At 37.7% G+C, this 14,382-nt stretch overlaps 2 pseudogenes; one reads left to right on the top strand and one right to left on the bottom strand.

Annotated features, from left to right (window-relative positions):
* The first annotated feature begins 5,296 nt into the window (after positions 1 to 5,296).
* LOC117625451 lies at positions 5,297 to 5,859 on the top strand (annotated as a pseudogene).
* Positions 5,860 to 7,958: 2,099 nt separating this feature from the next.
* The window catches only part of LOC117625452, an 8,220-nt pseudogene continuing 1,796 nt past the window's right edge, over positions 7,959 to 14,382 (bottom strand).

Consider the following 14,382-nt stretch of genomic DNA (forward strand, 5'->3'; position numbering starts at 1 on the left):
CCTCTGAAACCCTAGCCTCCGAGACCTCTATAAAAGCATAGCCACACACAATGGTTGAGGTACGTCAGAATTCCTACTCAAACTCTGCATAAGTTATTTCTTAAAAACCCTAGCAACCTCCTCTCTTTCTCTCTCTCACACAAGGCTCCGACCACCACACACGGCTCCGGCCACCCGGTTTTCCTTGAATTACCCTACCTAACTTAGGCATCGGAGGGCCTTTGGCCAACAACCCCCGGGTGTGGTCTTTTACTCCGATCTGTTTTGCAGGGAGAAAGAGAGGCGGAGAAGACGAAGGAATCTTTGGCGGATATTCTTTTGGGGGAAATTTACTCTCACAATTATAATATTGGCGCATGAAGTGGGTGCCGTACGTGGAGATTCATGCATTGTTTATTGCAAGCTGGCTGGTCCTGCAGCGATGGTGGTGGTCGATCTGTGTAAATTTGCAGAGAAAATCTTCCTTTTGCTGTGAGAAAGGTGATAGCAAGGGGTTATTTCGTTTCAACCCTTGAGGCATTGGTGGAAAAATTCATATCTTGTGCTTGTGACCACGATTGGTGAGCTGTGGGCAGAGCAAGTGAAAATGCTTTCACATAAGTTTTTGTATTCTGTCTCTTTTGCTTTTCGTTCATTTTTTTTCTTTTATCTGGTAAGAAAAGGAGAACCATGGAGGACTAAAATATTGTTGGCAGATGGATATTTGATGTTGGATTGGTTTCTGTTTGAGTGATTCACTCTCTCTGATATTTATATTGTTTTTCTAAATTTCCTTGGCATGAAGCCTAAATCACTTGGGTCAGCAAATGGTTGTAGAATTTGGTTTGTTTTTCTCTAATTGTTCCAGGAAGAAAACTAAAATCAACAGCTCCTGGATGCTTTAACTCCTTTTTTTTAGCAGCTTGCTTGATCGAAAGAACTTTTTTTTTAGCAATAAATGCTGAATACAAAGAAAAATTAACGATTTCATCTCTCCTGCTGCAGGAAGAACTTGAAGAAGGCAACGGAAAACTTGCTTTGCATGAAGCCCCCAGTGGCGTGACTTACGAATCACAAAGTTTGTGATTGTTGAGAGCCGCTCTAAGAATAATGGCCTAGTCCTTAGCAGAGTCGCCATTTGTATGAGGGTCTATTTTGTTGAGAGATGCATGGGCTTATTGGACTAATGTGAGGTGGACTCCTTTACCCTTTCTGAGTTTGCAGCACCAGGCCCCAAAGCACCCCGAAAAGAGTTTAAGACAGGGGAGTGATTTGGTTATCTTCACTGAAGTTCAGTCCAACAGAAACTGCCTCCCACCTTCCACCATCAGTTCAGTCCACCTCCATACATAATCTACTCTTTTATCTATTCGAACTAGGTAGAAAGGCACTAGACTTAGAGAGATAATATAACCAAAAGGATATATGGTAAAGAATTGAGCAATAGTAAGAGAAATTTTGAAAAAACAAGTTTGATGGTTAATTTATACTCCAGAGTGGCATTCAATACATTCAATAGCTGTTTTATATTTTTGTAATTATAATAACTCAATACCCAAAAAGCTTACGCTTCAACGCTTTGAGGCTTACGCCTCGCCTCATAAGGCATAAAACGCCTCACCCTAGCACCTCGCCTTTCAAAACATTGATCTTCAGTGGCTCCTTACAGGTTTTGATGTACAATTAATAGGTACTGGAATGATTATGCTTGATTTTGTTGCGTTGGAAGTTCTTTTCTTGAAGTGAACTATGTGCTGTAAGTAGTGGAATTAATAGTGCTGGAGAAGATGCTAGAGGAAGTGGTCTCTAGTAAAGAGCAACTGTGTCGATACTGTAAGCTTGGCATGGGAGCTTGCTTCAGTTAATCAATATGAAGCTTGGCTTGAGAGGCTTATGGTGTGAGAGCAAGTCTCCATAAGTTTAGTAAGAGAGAGTGCTTTTGCGGCTTGGATTGGAACAAGAAATGTTGAAGGTGAGATGCATGTGGTGTTTTCGGGAGTTGGGATGGTTTTCTGTGTGATGTTTAGGGCTTGGAGTGGTGTTATGAAAGAAGAGAAGCGTGATGGAGGAAGGCTTGGGCTTTCTTTGTTTACGGTAGTGGGAGGATGAGCTTTCCTCATGCCGTTCTTCTTCTGGTTTTGGTGTGTGTATTGCAAGGAGAGATGAAGGTCTATTTATAGGCTATAGAATGATTGTGTAAAGAAGGATTCATGAGTGTACAGTGCTCAACAGTTGGTTTTTCCGTGAGTGTGCAGTAAAGTGGGTTTGAGTTTTGGAAGAGGCTGGAAGTTCTGTCTCTACTTACCCGCGTAATTAGGCTCAGGAAAGTGGGTCTGAGTTTGAAGATACCTATAGGATATCTATATATACCTGGAGAATGTTAAGCATGCTAATTCGAATTTTTTGCAATAAATAATGATCAACCTTTGAAGCAGGATTGATATGAGTTATCAATCCTGAGATGTGCAAAGCTTTAAAATAAACGAACACGCAGAGAATTATTTTACGTGGTAAAACCCCACCTCTGGGGAAAATCCACGGGACTCCTCAGTCCAACTCAAATCCACTATAGAACGATGATTACAAGAAGTACTCACACACTTATCCTAGACTCATTCTAGATAATGTTTACCGACTTCTTCGCAACTCAACTTCTGTCACGGGATGATCTTCGACACTCCTTATGTTGAACGCAATACTGGTCACGATTGCTTCAAGCTCACCGGAGTTCTTCCAACTCTTCTTATGTTGAATCCGATACTGGTCACGATCGATTCAAGCTCACCGGGGAAAGACCGCCACAACGATCTTGGTGCACTCTACTATGTGAGTCACCGACATGCATATGAATGCAATATGAATGATTAAAGTGTTTGATAAATCACCAAGTAAACATTAAACACTTGATGATTTATATCAAAAATGCACAGCAGCTTTTTTCCTTAGAATTCTATATGCTCCACACAAAATGTCAAAAGCCCACGCAACCAAGGAGAGGCATCCTCCTTTTATTCAAGGTTTCCTATGCCTAGTCAGATGGCATCCCACAAGTGCCAAACCCACTTCAATTAAGACTCCTAAACCTGATGCAATATGAACACCCACTAAACCTATTCAACTATGACTATTTGATGGCATTCAAAGTGGGCACAGGATGAACAACGTACTCATGCAAGGATTGTTATACAAGATAACAATCTTTATCAAAGAGACCAATTAGGTATCAATATAATATTTTAACATAAATTAAAATAGAGTTTAACTATGGAAAGTAATCTCAAGATAAAAAAATCTAATCCTAATAAAAATAGGATTAACATGAAAATACTTGATTGAAAATAGCTCCAACTAGGAATCCTATAATGAATGCATGATTATGTCATGATTTACCTGAACTTAGTTTCTCATATCGATCACGTCATACTTCAAAGATCCAGAATGAATGTGTTGCGCCAAAGCTTCCAGTAAAACAAGTTCACACACTAATTCCCAACCTATGCTAGAGTCTAGGAAATGACAATACAATTTTCATACTAACAGAGTTTTTGTACACCCAAGCAGCCCTAAAACTTTCATTGTCTGATCCTTCAACGGGCTTTATGAACACTTATAACCATCCACACCACAACTCGCTCAGCAATTACCATACATATATGTGGCTTGGGTCCACTTAAGCTTGTCGGGTAGTTTAGCATAGGAAAATGTATCTTGCTTGGCATGACTTGTACAATATTTCTATATTTATTTAATGAATTACTTTCCAAAATATAGCTTGGATTAACGCATAGCCAACATTATATGGTATATTGGACTTTAAATATCCTTAAACTTCTCGTGACATTAATTTTGAGCATCAACAGTAATCTATATAGAATTCTTGTTGGTCATAGATTCTTATCTCCTTTTAATTATTATTTTTTTTAATAAATGTATCTGTCCCTTCAAAATGAATTAATTCTTGTGTTTTGAAATTTTTCTTAAATGAGTTATTTTAAAATTTAACCATAAGGATATTTAACTTTACATATATAGATTAAAAATGTTTTTTTAATTCACCCATTAGAAATTGCCGAATTAGTATCGCCATGATAACAACAATACATACACGGCATGCATAACTCCTTATTTTTCCGTCGAGCTAGATCTTCCAATCCCTTGTCAACGGTGGAAACACTACTCTTGTGCCCAATGTTCGCATAATGATATGAGAGGTGATATTTGCATTTTAATGGACCAACCAATATGTATTTGTGAGTGCGAGTAGGAATGTTATGTGCTTGGGACAGCGCTCGTGTGATTGGGCGATTAGGTATAGGGACTTGGTATGTAGTTTTCTTCTTACGGCCACCTATGACTGCAGCAATATTTAGAAGGCTCAGTTGGGATAACAATTAGACGATAAGGGTTGCTTCGAGGGAACCCAAAACCTCCAAGTTAGACAAGCTAACAGTAAGGGATAATATCTGATATCTCATTAATGAAAAGCCACTGAAATTTATACAAATAAGGACTCTAACTGAAAGCTTAGAAAGGGGGAAACTTTTCCCATGACGCCCACTATAGAAGTGGATAACATGACTCCTAAAACTACTCAACAACTAAAGACATGCAAACTCCTACAATTATGCAACAACTAATAACCATGTAACCATCTCCACTAACTCATGAGAGAGCACGTGACAAGGAACTACCACATGTGCTCCAAAGTACGATCCATCCTATAAGGGGACTAAAATCATAGCAGAGGATCCGTATCCTATTAAATTTTGTGCACAATTCATTAACCAAATGGTGATCACACAAAACAAATGAGTCATATATGTACTCCATTAATATTAGGAAAAAGTTTGGCTCCAATTTTATTTTTTTTTGAATTCTTTTAACCTCTTCCTTCTTCTTTTTTTCCTTTTTTTTTTTTTTTTTTTTTTTTTTTTTTTTTTTAACTAGTGCCAAAATCTCCTATGAGAGAACAACCACTAGCCCTTCATGCAGAAAAAGAGTTCGAAGCATAATCACTTTCACGACCATTGCACCTTAATTAAAAAGGTAGAAGACTACACTATTCCAATCCAAGCAGCAAAAATTCTTTGAAGCACGAGTATTTTCAGGATTTTTGAATGTTTCACTTTTAAAGCTTTTTACCTTTTTAATATATATAGATATATAGATAGATAACACGTGGGTTATTCCTAACCCCAATTTTTTGGGTTTTATATATAATTTTCCATTAATTTTTAATCGATTTTTACCATTAAAATTCTTGTAGGATGTGTTTGTTGGTGGCTCTGACACCTCATTTACACTCCTAGAGTGGACAATGTTCGAGCTTTTAAGGCATCCAAGAATCATGGAAAAATTGCAGAATGAGGTCCGGGGGATAGTTGGCAAGAAAACAGACATAATTAGAGAGGATGATTTGGTTGAAATGCACTACTTGAAGGCAGTTATCAAGGAGACTCTTCGCCTACATCCTTCAATTCCATTGCTATTGCCCAGGCTATCGACCCAAGATGCACAAATAAATGGCTACGACACTAAAGCCAACACACAAGTTATAGTGAATGCGTGGCAAATTCGAAGAGATCCCAAGTCATACAACAAACCAGAGGAGTTCGAGCCAGAAAGGTTCTTGGACAGTGCCATAGATTATAAGGGCAATTACTTCCACTACATTCCATTTGGGGCTGGCAGAAGAGTTTGCCCAGGAATTCAGTTTGCCATGGCTGTCCAAGAGATTGCTTTGGCAAATTTAGCGCACAAGTTCACTGGGCGCTGCCCGATGGCGCAAGAGGGGAGGACTTAGACATGACTGAATCTACTGGGGCAAGCGTTCGCAGAGTATATCCTCTTAAAGTTGTTGCTATTTCATATTTGGGCTAATATAGTGTTGGTGTATCCGAATTAGATCTCATTTATTCACAACAAATGAAAAATTATCATATCTTATGCTATTATTTGGTAATCAAAATTTGAAATAATGGTATTGATAAAAATATGTATCTATTAAGAAAAGTGTGGAATTGCTTATGGACTCACTGACGATCCAGTTGTTGAAATGTTCGTTGTTTGGTGTCTAAGAGCCTTTCCATCGGACAGCTCTTGCCAGGGCAATAGGGGGCCCAAGCCCCTTTTGATGATTCCAGCGGCCTTAAGTTACCAGGGCAACTGCTTGGGCCTACGAAACCAGGCCAGCCCTCAGGCAAAATTAGCTCGAGCTCAAGCCAAGGTATGCTGACGTCAGAAACAACAACAAAAAATTTAAAATTGAAAAAAATCTACAAAAAATTTCAGAATTTTTTAAAAATAAATACTTAGTCATATTTTTCACTTTCCACACCAAAACTCTATACAAATTTCTTTCCTCACATCTCATGTGAATAGTTGTTGTCATGGCAATGCGTGAAAACACCACAACTTTTTGCAAGGGCTGCCACTATTCATATGAATAGTAACAGCCCTTTCCTTTTACCTTGACAAATGGATGAAAGCGCTCTAATAAACTCTCACTTTGTCACTTTGTCTTTTATTTATTGAAACTGAAGGCAGCGCAGGGCCAGTAGCTCAGAGATATGCTGCAACGCTCATTGTGTGAATCCAATGTCTCACAATCACAACTGTGGCAAGTGCACCAACCACTGCAAGGAAAGCACTTCTTGTGGCAATGGAATGTGCGACTACGCATAGAAATAACTAAATAAATAAATATATATATATATATATAATAAAGATCACATGACATATATGCATGTGTGCATGTATATTGATCCATCTATATATTTATTTCTTTAATAATTTATATATGCATTTAATTTAATTGTATGTTTTTATTAATACAAGTAATAGTTTAAATTACAAGAGATTTTTGGGTATAAAATGCATTTATTTGCTACTTGAAAAGGTCGTTAATCTTTAATTTGATACTTATTTATTTTTCTTTTTCCTGATTGTTGAAGGGATGTGCTACACAAATATGCCAATATCTATGTCTCGGTTATTTATATATTAATTTATTTCTTACATGGTAAGAAAGGATAAATTTTTTTATGTTCTTCTGTGTACAGAAGTTGACTTCTGTACCATCTAATACAAGTGTATTGGAGAATATTTCCACATGTCACATGTATGGTGTATTCGGAGCATACAAAAATTACTCGTAAAAAAGAAGATCGGCTTTTAGGCTATGGAGTTAAAAAGTGGATTGGGCTATGCGTACGTAACACATGTATACGGAGGAACTCATGTATTTTGGTCCAGCTCATAAAAGTTTGTATTGTTGGGGCATAGAAAGCAGGGCCGACCTTGAGATTTTGAGGGCCCTGAGCAAAATTTAAACGAGAGCCCTCACATAATATAATATTAAAATATTTATAAAAAAATTTACCATGACGTAATACCATTATAAATTTTTTTAATAACTAAAATTCATTATATATTAGCATGGAATGGCAATCATAAATCCAATTCATAAAAGTTTTAATGTTTCAATTTGAGAAAATAGAAGAGAAAGAAGAAGACATGAACTTTTTTTGTTTTGTTTTGAGTGGGTGAAAACATACACTACAAATTTTTTTGATTGATATTGAAGAAAGCTTGTTTTTTGACATGTTTCCTTTTTTTTGTTTTTTGACATGTTTTGTACTTTTTTTTTTCCTATTGTTAACAATAAAAAAAGAAATGTAGAAATGTAAAAATATAACTACTGAATCATACAATATGGACTCAAACCCGACTTTGTTTTATTCAGAACATCAATTGCAAACTAATCTATATGACACATAAAATCTAAAGTACTAAATGGTCTGACAAACAGAAGGTCAGTACAGTACAAATAGTGTAGTCTTATTCTTAGTAATGCCCACGACTACAAATGACCCAAAACAAACCAAATTACTATTTTTAAAAACCAAAAAGCAAAGACATGACTTGTGGAGACCTTATTCTTTATAGCAAAGACAAGAAGACTAAATTTGATTTTAGGCCTATATGGGCACAGGGTTGACAAACAGAGACACCAGAAGATCCTTAAGTACAACTCCAGCATGAGTAAAGCCATCTTCATACTTGTACATAAGTTCATTGGTGACAGGACTCGCTCCGAATTTCTCGAAACCCGAGACAAATTTTGTGAAAATTCCGACATCACCCCGATGCTGGGCCCACTTACTAAAACTGTAGCCTCCTTATTCAAAAACGGAATAAAGGCACGAGACTTTCTGCCGAAATTTTGGCTGAGTCTCCCCTATAATTTGAACAATCTCAAAAATTTCAACCTGCATAAAACACATTTAATATCCACAACTGGCAGCATGCACAAGATAATTCCATGCAATTACATAATCGACCTCCAGCCTTCAAATAATCTGAAACTAAACTACCAACAGAGCTCTTAAGTCAACTAATACCTTAACCAAGGCAAGTAATAATTTCAAACATAAACATGAATGCCTAAATACACTTTACGTCATCTAGTTTTCAACCGAATTTCAGGACCAATGACAAGGTCAGAACCAATCTCAAAAATAATATTTAGTCTGCGGTTGCACCTAGGCAATATCCTAGGCTGCCTACATACCCTCACTGAGGGATCAAGCCACACGTAGTTCTTTCCAATGCAGTACCACAGTCCTTCATTCATCTCCCTAATGATCACATAATTTCCTTATACGTCGGAAAAATCCAACGCCACGTATGGGGCCTGTCTCACACGCCGGAAGAATTCCACGACACGTGTGAGACCTAATAATCACATAATCTCCTCATACGCCGAAACATCCAAAGCCACGTATGAGGTCTGTCAGCACACTAGAAAATCCTACGCCAGTGTGACCTAACAATCATATCATCTCCTCATACGCCGGAACATCTAACGCCACGTATGGGGTTTATCCTCACGCCAGAAAATTCTACGTCATGTGGGACCTAACAATCACAAAATCTCCCCATACGCCGGAAAATCCTACGCCACGTGAGACCTAATAATCACATAATCTCCCCAAACGCCAAAACATCCAAAGCCACATATGGGTCTGTCAGCACGCCGGAAAATCCTACGCCACGTGTGACCTAACAATCATATCAACTCCTCATACGCCGGAACATCCAACGCCACGTATGGGGTCTGTCCTCACTTTGGAAAATCCTACGCCACGTGGGACCTAACAATCACAAAATCTCCACGCCGGAACATCCAACGCAACGTATGGGGTCTGTCTCAAAGTGGGAAAATCCTATGCCACGTGAGACCTAACAATCATAAAATCTCCCCATACGCCGGAACATCCAACGCCACGTATGGGGTCTGTCAGCACATCGAAAAATCCTACGCCATGTGTGACCTAACAATCATATCATCTCCCCATACGCCGGAACATCCAACGCCATGTATGGGGTTTGTCCTCACGCCGGAAAATCCTATGTCACGTGGGACCTAACAATCACAAAATCTCCCCATACGCCTGAACATCCAACGCCATGTATGGGGTGTGTCTCAACGCCGGAAAATCTTACGTCATGCGAGACCTCAAAATCACAGGATGGTACTTATAGTAAAATCAAACATCTTTATATCTTTATAATATATATATATATATATGTATGTATTAATTTCCAAAATAGCATAAACCTCAACCACAATATAACATCCCATAATCCCCAAATTTAAAATAATAAAATTAATATCCTAATTCATCATAATCAACATAACTCAACTAGCGATCAAGACCTGTCTCTACGGTCATTTTAGTCCTCCTAGGAAGGTGAAACTATCCTGGAAGACTCACGGTCAACCAAGGGTCAAACTACCCCATACTTGGTCAAACGGTCAACGGAGCCCACGACCTCCAAATTCGATATGAAAGTTCCTATAGGTTCCACAAGGTTATACACGTCCCACAACTTTGGTCATGATCGAACGGTTGGATCGCTCGCGATCGCACAATCGGACGGTTATTGTAAAACATAACATTTAAGTTATTAAATCGGAACATCCGGGGATCCGATTCAAGATCCATGAATTCCTACATGATCCTAGAAATGCCTAGATTAGCATATTATAAATTCAGGACTATCCAACAGTTCGAACCTATCGAACCCGGATAACGCACAATATGCGATATCCGTTCGAGACTCAAACGGTATCCAAATTGAAATCCGCGCACACCTATGCGCTCGAGACAACAAAGGGATCACATCGGGACACAATGCCCCTTTTCTACAGTATCCACGCACCGGCAGCGCATGGGTGTCGAAAGTGATAACCCACCGTCGAAAAAACTCAGAATCACGGCTCAAGAGTCCTACCCTAGGTGTAACACCCTATTTGGAACCATTTTTGTTCTTGGACGTACCCTGAAAAACCAGCGGAAGTGACTAAAATTTCACTTTGAAAATTCAGCCAAAACCTAAATTCTAAATCGAGTTTCTAAACATGAATATCGTCCAATTCCTACACAACAGGCAGCTAGAGCGTGAAGAATAGGTGAGAAATCATACCTCGGTTGCTGAAGTTGGCTGTCGGAATCTGCCGTAGCGACGCCGTGAACAACTGGAGAAACTAGTCGATATCGCCGGCAAATCTCGAGCTCTCCGCCCGGGAAAAGGGGCGGGTCGTGACCGTGGCGTCGAGACGAAGCGAACGGGACCGGTGCTGGCCCTTGCCGTGGCCAGAGCTAAGAGAATCGAAGAGAGAGAGAGAGAGAGAGAGAGAGAGAGAGAGAGAGAAACCAGATTTTATCAAACCCTTTTTGTAATATTTACGATTGTGCCACTGAGGGTATTTTGATAGTATCTCTCTCGTTACAACTCCGATTCGAGCCCACCACGTGTCTATGAACTCATCTCGCTGTGCTCTACGCAACGGTACAGTCAAAATTCCTAAATTTCTCCCCGGTCAAAAAGTCAATTTTAAACCTCATAAAATATTCTATTGACAAAATGGTTTTTTATTATGTTTAATTAATAATTAAACATTTATTTAGGATCGGGTCGTTACAATTGGTACGTGCAAAATTCAGAATTCTCAATCGTAGTGGCATAGGGATGGTGGTGAGGTTGATCCACTCTTCATTTATGTCCTTCCATGCCTTATTTACTTGTTTTCGGAGTTCGATTATCGTTTCTTCTTATGTGGCACCATATTCTTTCATGTAGCATTCCACAGCTGAGGCAATATGTCCTCTCTTTTGCTCAAACTACGTCAATATAGACATGAATTTAGGGTTAAAAGGGGGTATGGGGAAATAAATAAAAACGAAAAGGTTGCATTTATGTTAATATGTACCTTGTGGGACTTCATGTCATCCATGAGTCTGCCAAGTATTGATAAAGAGTTCACAATCTTAGGGTCACTGAGAACCCAATCCAAGGACTCTTTTGTGACAATATCTCCCATTCCAATAAAGGACGTAGTTGATAGCATCATGTAGGATGTACCAAGTGCTACTGCCATATATTCATCCATTGTTGGTGTGTATTTCTGGTGGAGCCATTTGGCTTCATCAGAGTAACCTCTAACTTGACATTTCATCTACGAAATCAAGATATGATCTCTAATTACTTTCTATGCAATAATATCATGATAATTTATATTTTATTAGAATTAAGAGCATCCAACCCAAAAAGTAAAAAAAAAAAAAAAAAAAATTATATTCCCTGGCCTTTTTTTTAATTTGGATCGGACCGAGTCAAGCACGCACTCAAACCTGTCTAGATAGATCTGAAGCCCGACCCAAAGAAATGTAAGATATCAACTACTATTTGTGCATATATAAACTTGGAAATTAACTAGAATACTAATTTATGGTCTTGCAACTCTGTAATCTAAAAAATATTAATGAGGCTTAGTGCTTCTCTCGCATAGTGTGGATGCGATATAAATTTCCCTCTTTTCCAAGCTTTTCTTCGATTTCAGTGTATACATCCAACATTGCTCCATAACAAACTTTCATATACTCCGGCAGTTGGTCCAAAGCTGAGATGTCCCACCTGATGATTAAAATAAGTTAATAATAAGATATAGACTTAATCAGTAATTAGAGAAGGATAATTGACTACTGGATATAATATTCATTCATTCTTCTTTCTCTTGAACTCTTTTTTTTTTTTTTTTATAATCGAATGTACTAATATTTAATTTTATCAAAGAAAAACATTAAAAAGTTTATGAATTTATTGATTTGTATTTGTTATTACATGCTAATTGATGATGAATTTTAGTTATAAAAAAATAGTTTTATAACATTATGTTATGGCAAAAAAAAATTTAGTATTTTTATATTAAATTATGTGAGGGCTTAAGTTTCACACAAGGCTCTCAAAATCTCAGGACCGCCGATGAATATAGTGATGACTTATTCAGTATTTATAGAAGGATAAATAACTAATCTAAACAACTTATAAATTAATTGGGTTTCGATTTCAATACACCTTTCAAAAGCTTCAGTAAAGAGCTCTAGCTCCTCTTGTGTGCCATACACATCATAAATGTCATCAATAGCGGCTGTCACAGCAAAAACTTTGCTTAATGATGTCCTAGCAAAGCAATATTGGGGCTCAAAATAGGTTCCCAGAGCCCAAAAGTAGCACTCAACTACTCTGTCTCTTGCAAAAGGAAGCTTGTTTACAAAGTCCAAATCCTTCCACCACCTGAATTTATCATTTAATTACATAATAATAACTTAATTAGTATACTGACGAACACTAATATATATGTATGTATGTATATTAATTAACCTTGAAATTTCACTTAGTTCTTTCTGATGGACTTGCTGCACTAGGTTGAAATCCAACTTTGCCAAAGTTAGGAGAGTTTCCTTTGCTGGATGAGGTTCCTCCTCAAAGATAGCCAAGTAACGCCTTGCTTCTAGCCTTTGGGAGCCCTTCCAGAATGGTTGATACAAGGCATGGGTTACTTGTTTTGCAAGCAAGGGGCTTAAACGGTGTGCTTCCACTGACTCAAGATGAGTTGTGGTGAAGGTGAGCGCCTCATCCAGTAAATCCTCTCCATGCATCCTAAGATGTGTGGCTTCGTACAAGCTCAACAGTCCTACTACATTATCCACAAGTGTTTCCTTAAATTTCCCGTCCTCGTCCTTGAACTTCTTGAACATGTCTGCTAGCAGGGGTGGCCCTGAGGGTGTGCAAGTGGTGCCACCGCACAGGGCCCCTAATTTTTTAGGGGCCCCAATTTTTTTTCATGTGTATAATATATGTAGAATGCTGTATTTTCACCCACCTGTCATATTTTTCCACCCACCTTATTTTAAAAAATTTAAAGACAAATTTATCCCTATGTAAAATGACTTCTAAAACCCTAAAAATAAAACAAATTTTAAAAAGAAAATAAATTTTTTCTTTTACTCTCCATATTCTTTCCATCTTCCTGACCTCAACAAATTCAGCGAGCATTGATCTACCCATCCCAATCCTTTGAAAAGTTTTTTTTTTAAAAAATTCAAATCAAATTCTCAACTCCACCTTTAATATTGTGTCAGGGTTGGTAGGTGTTGATAATAGAGGCCAAATTGTCCTTTAATTTTATTCCATTTTAAAGATTTTTTTAGTCTGATTAACCCACATACGGGTCCTTATTCCATATAACATCACTTCAATTAAAAATCCATTGTAGTCTTGTTGGTTGTATGTTGTTGTGGTGGTGGTGTCGCGGTCGTGAAGCCACCAGTACTGCTAAGGGGTTGATGAGAATATTAATATGGTAGGGTAAGGTCGTGATGTTGAAAACACATGAAGAAGATGAAGAATGTTTTTTTTTTTTTTTTGGGTTAAAATTTTTATGTTTTTAACTTGGAGTTGATGGTGTTTAGTCGAATTAATAATTAAAGGGTATTTTAGGAATAATGGTGGGTGGAAAAGTAGGATTTTAATTTTTCAAATTTACATAGTGGGTGAGAAAATAGGACAGGTGGGTGGAAATAGCAGCACTCTATATGTATAACAAATGTTATATATATATACAGAGTGAGCAAATTGTTGACACAAAGACGTTTCTAGTTGTGTTGGTTTGTAGGGCCTCAACTTCTATTCAGGACTCGACTTCAAAACCTGCTTGTGTTAAAGGCTTGTCCAATGTCAACACCAACATTCAATATCCCATCTACTTTCACAACCACAAACTGAAATAATAAATACCCGATCACAATGAATTAGTCAGTAATTATGCTCAAATATTTTTAATTTCGCAAAAATAATGCATCCAACTAAGTCAACCAAAATAATTGCATCAATTAATGATGTTCTTGGAATATTGATACAAAATAAATTAGGTGTTAAAAAATATTTAATATCTGAGTATGACCTATGATGACAAAGACTCATCGTCACAATCATGGTGATTATTCAAAAGGTGTAACATCTCTGACCTAATGTAATCGATTTAATCCAATTTAA

This window comes from Prunus dulcis, chromosome 4 (genome assembly GCF_902201215.1).
Source record: "Prunus dulcis chromosome 4, ALMONDv2, whole genome shotgun sequence".
Classification (NCBI taxonomy): domain Eukaryota; kingdom Viridiplantae; phylum Streptophyta; class Magnoliopsida; order Rosales; family Rosaceae; genus Prunus; species Prunus dulcis.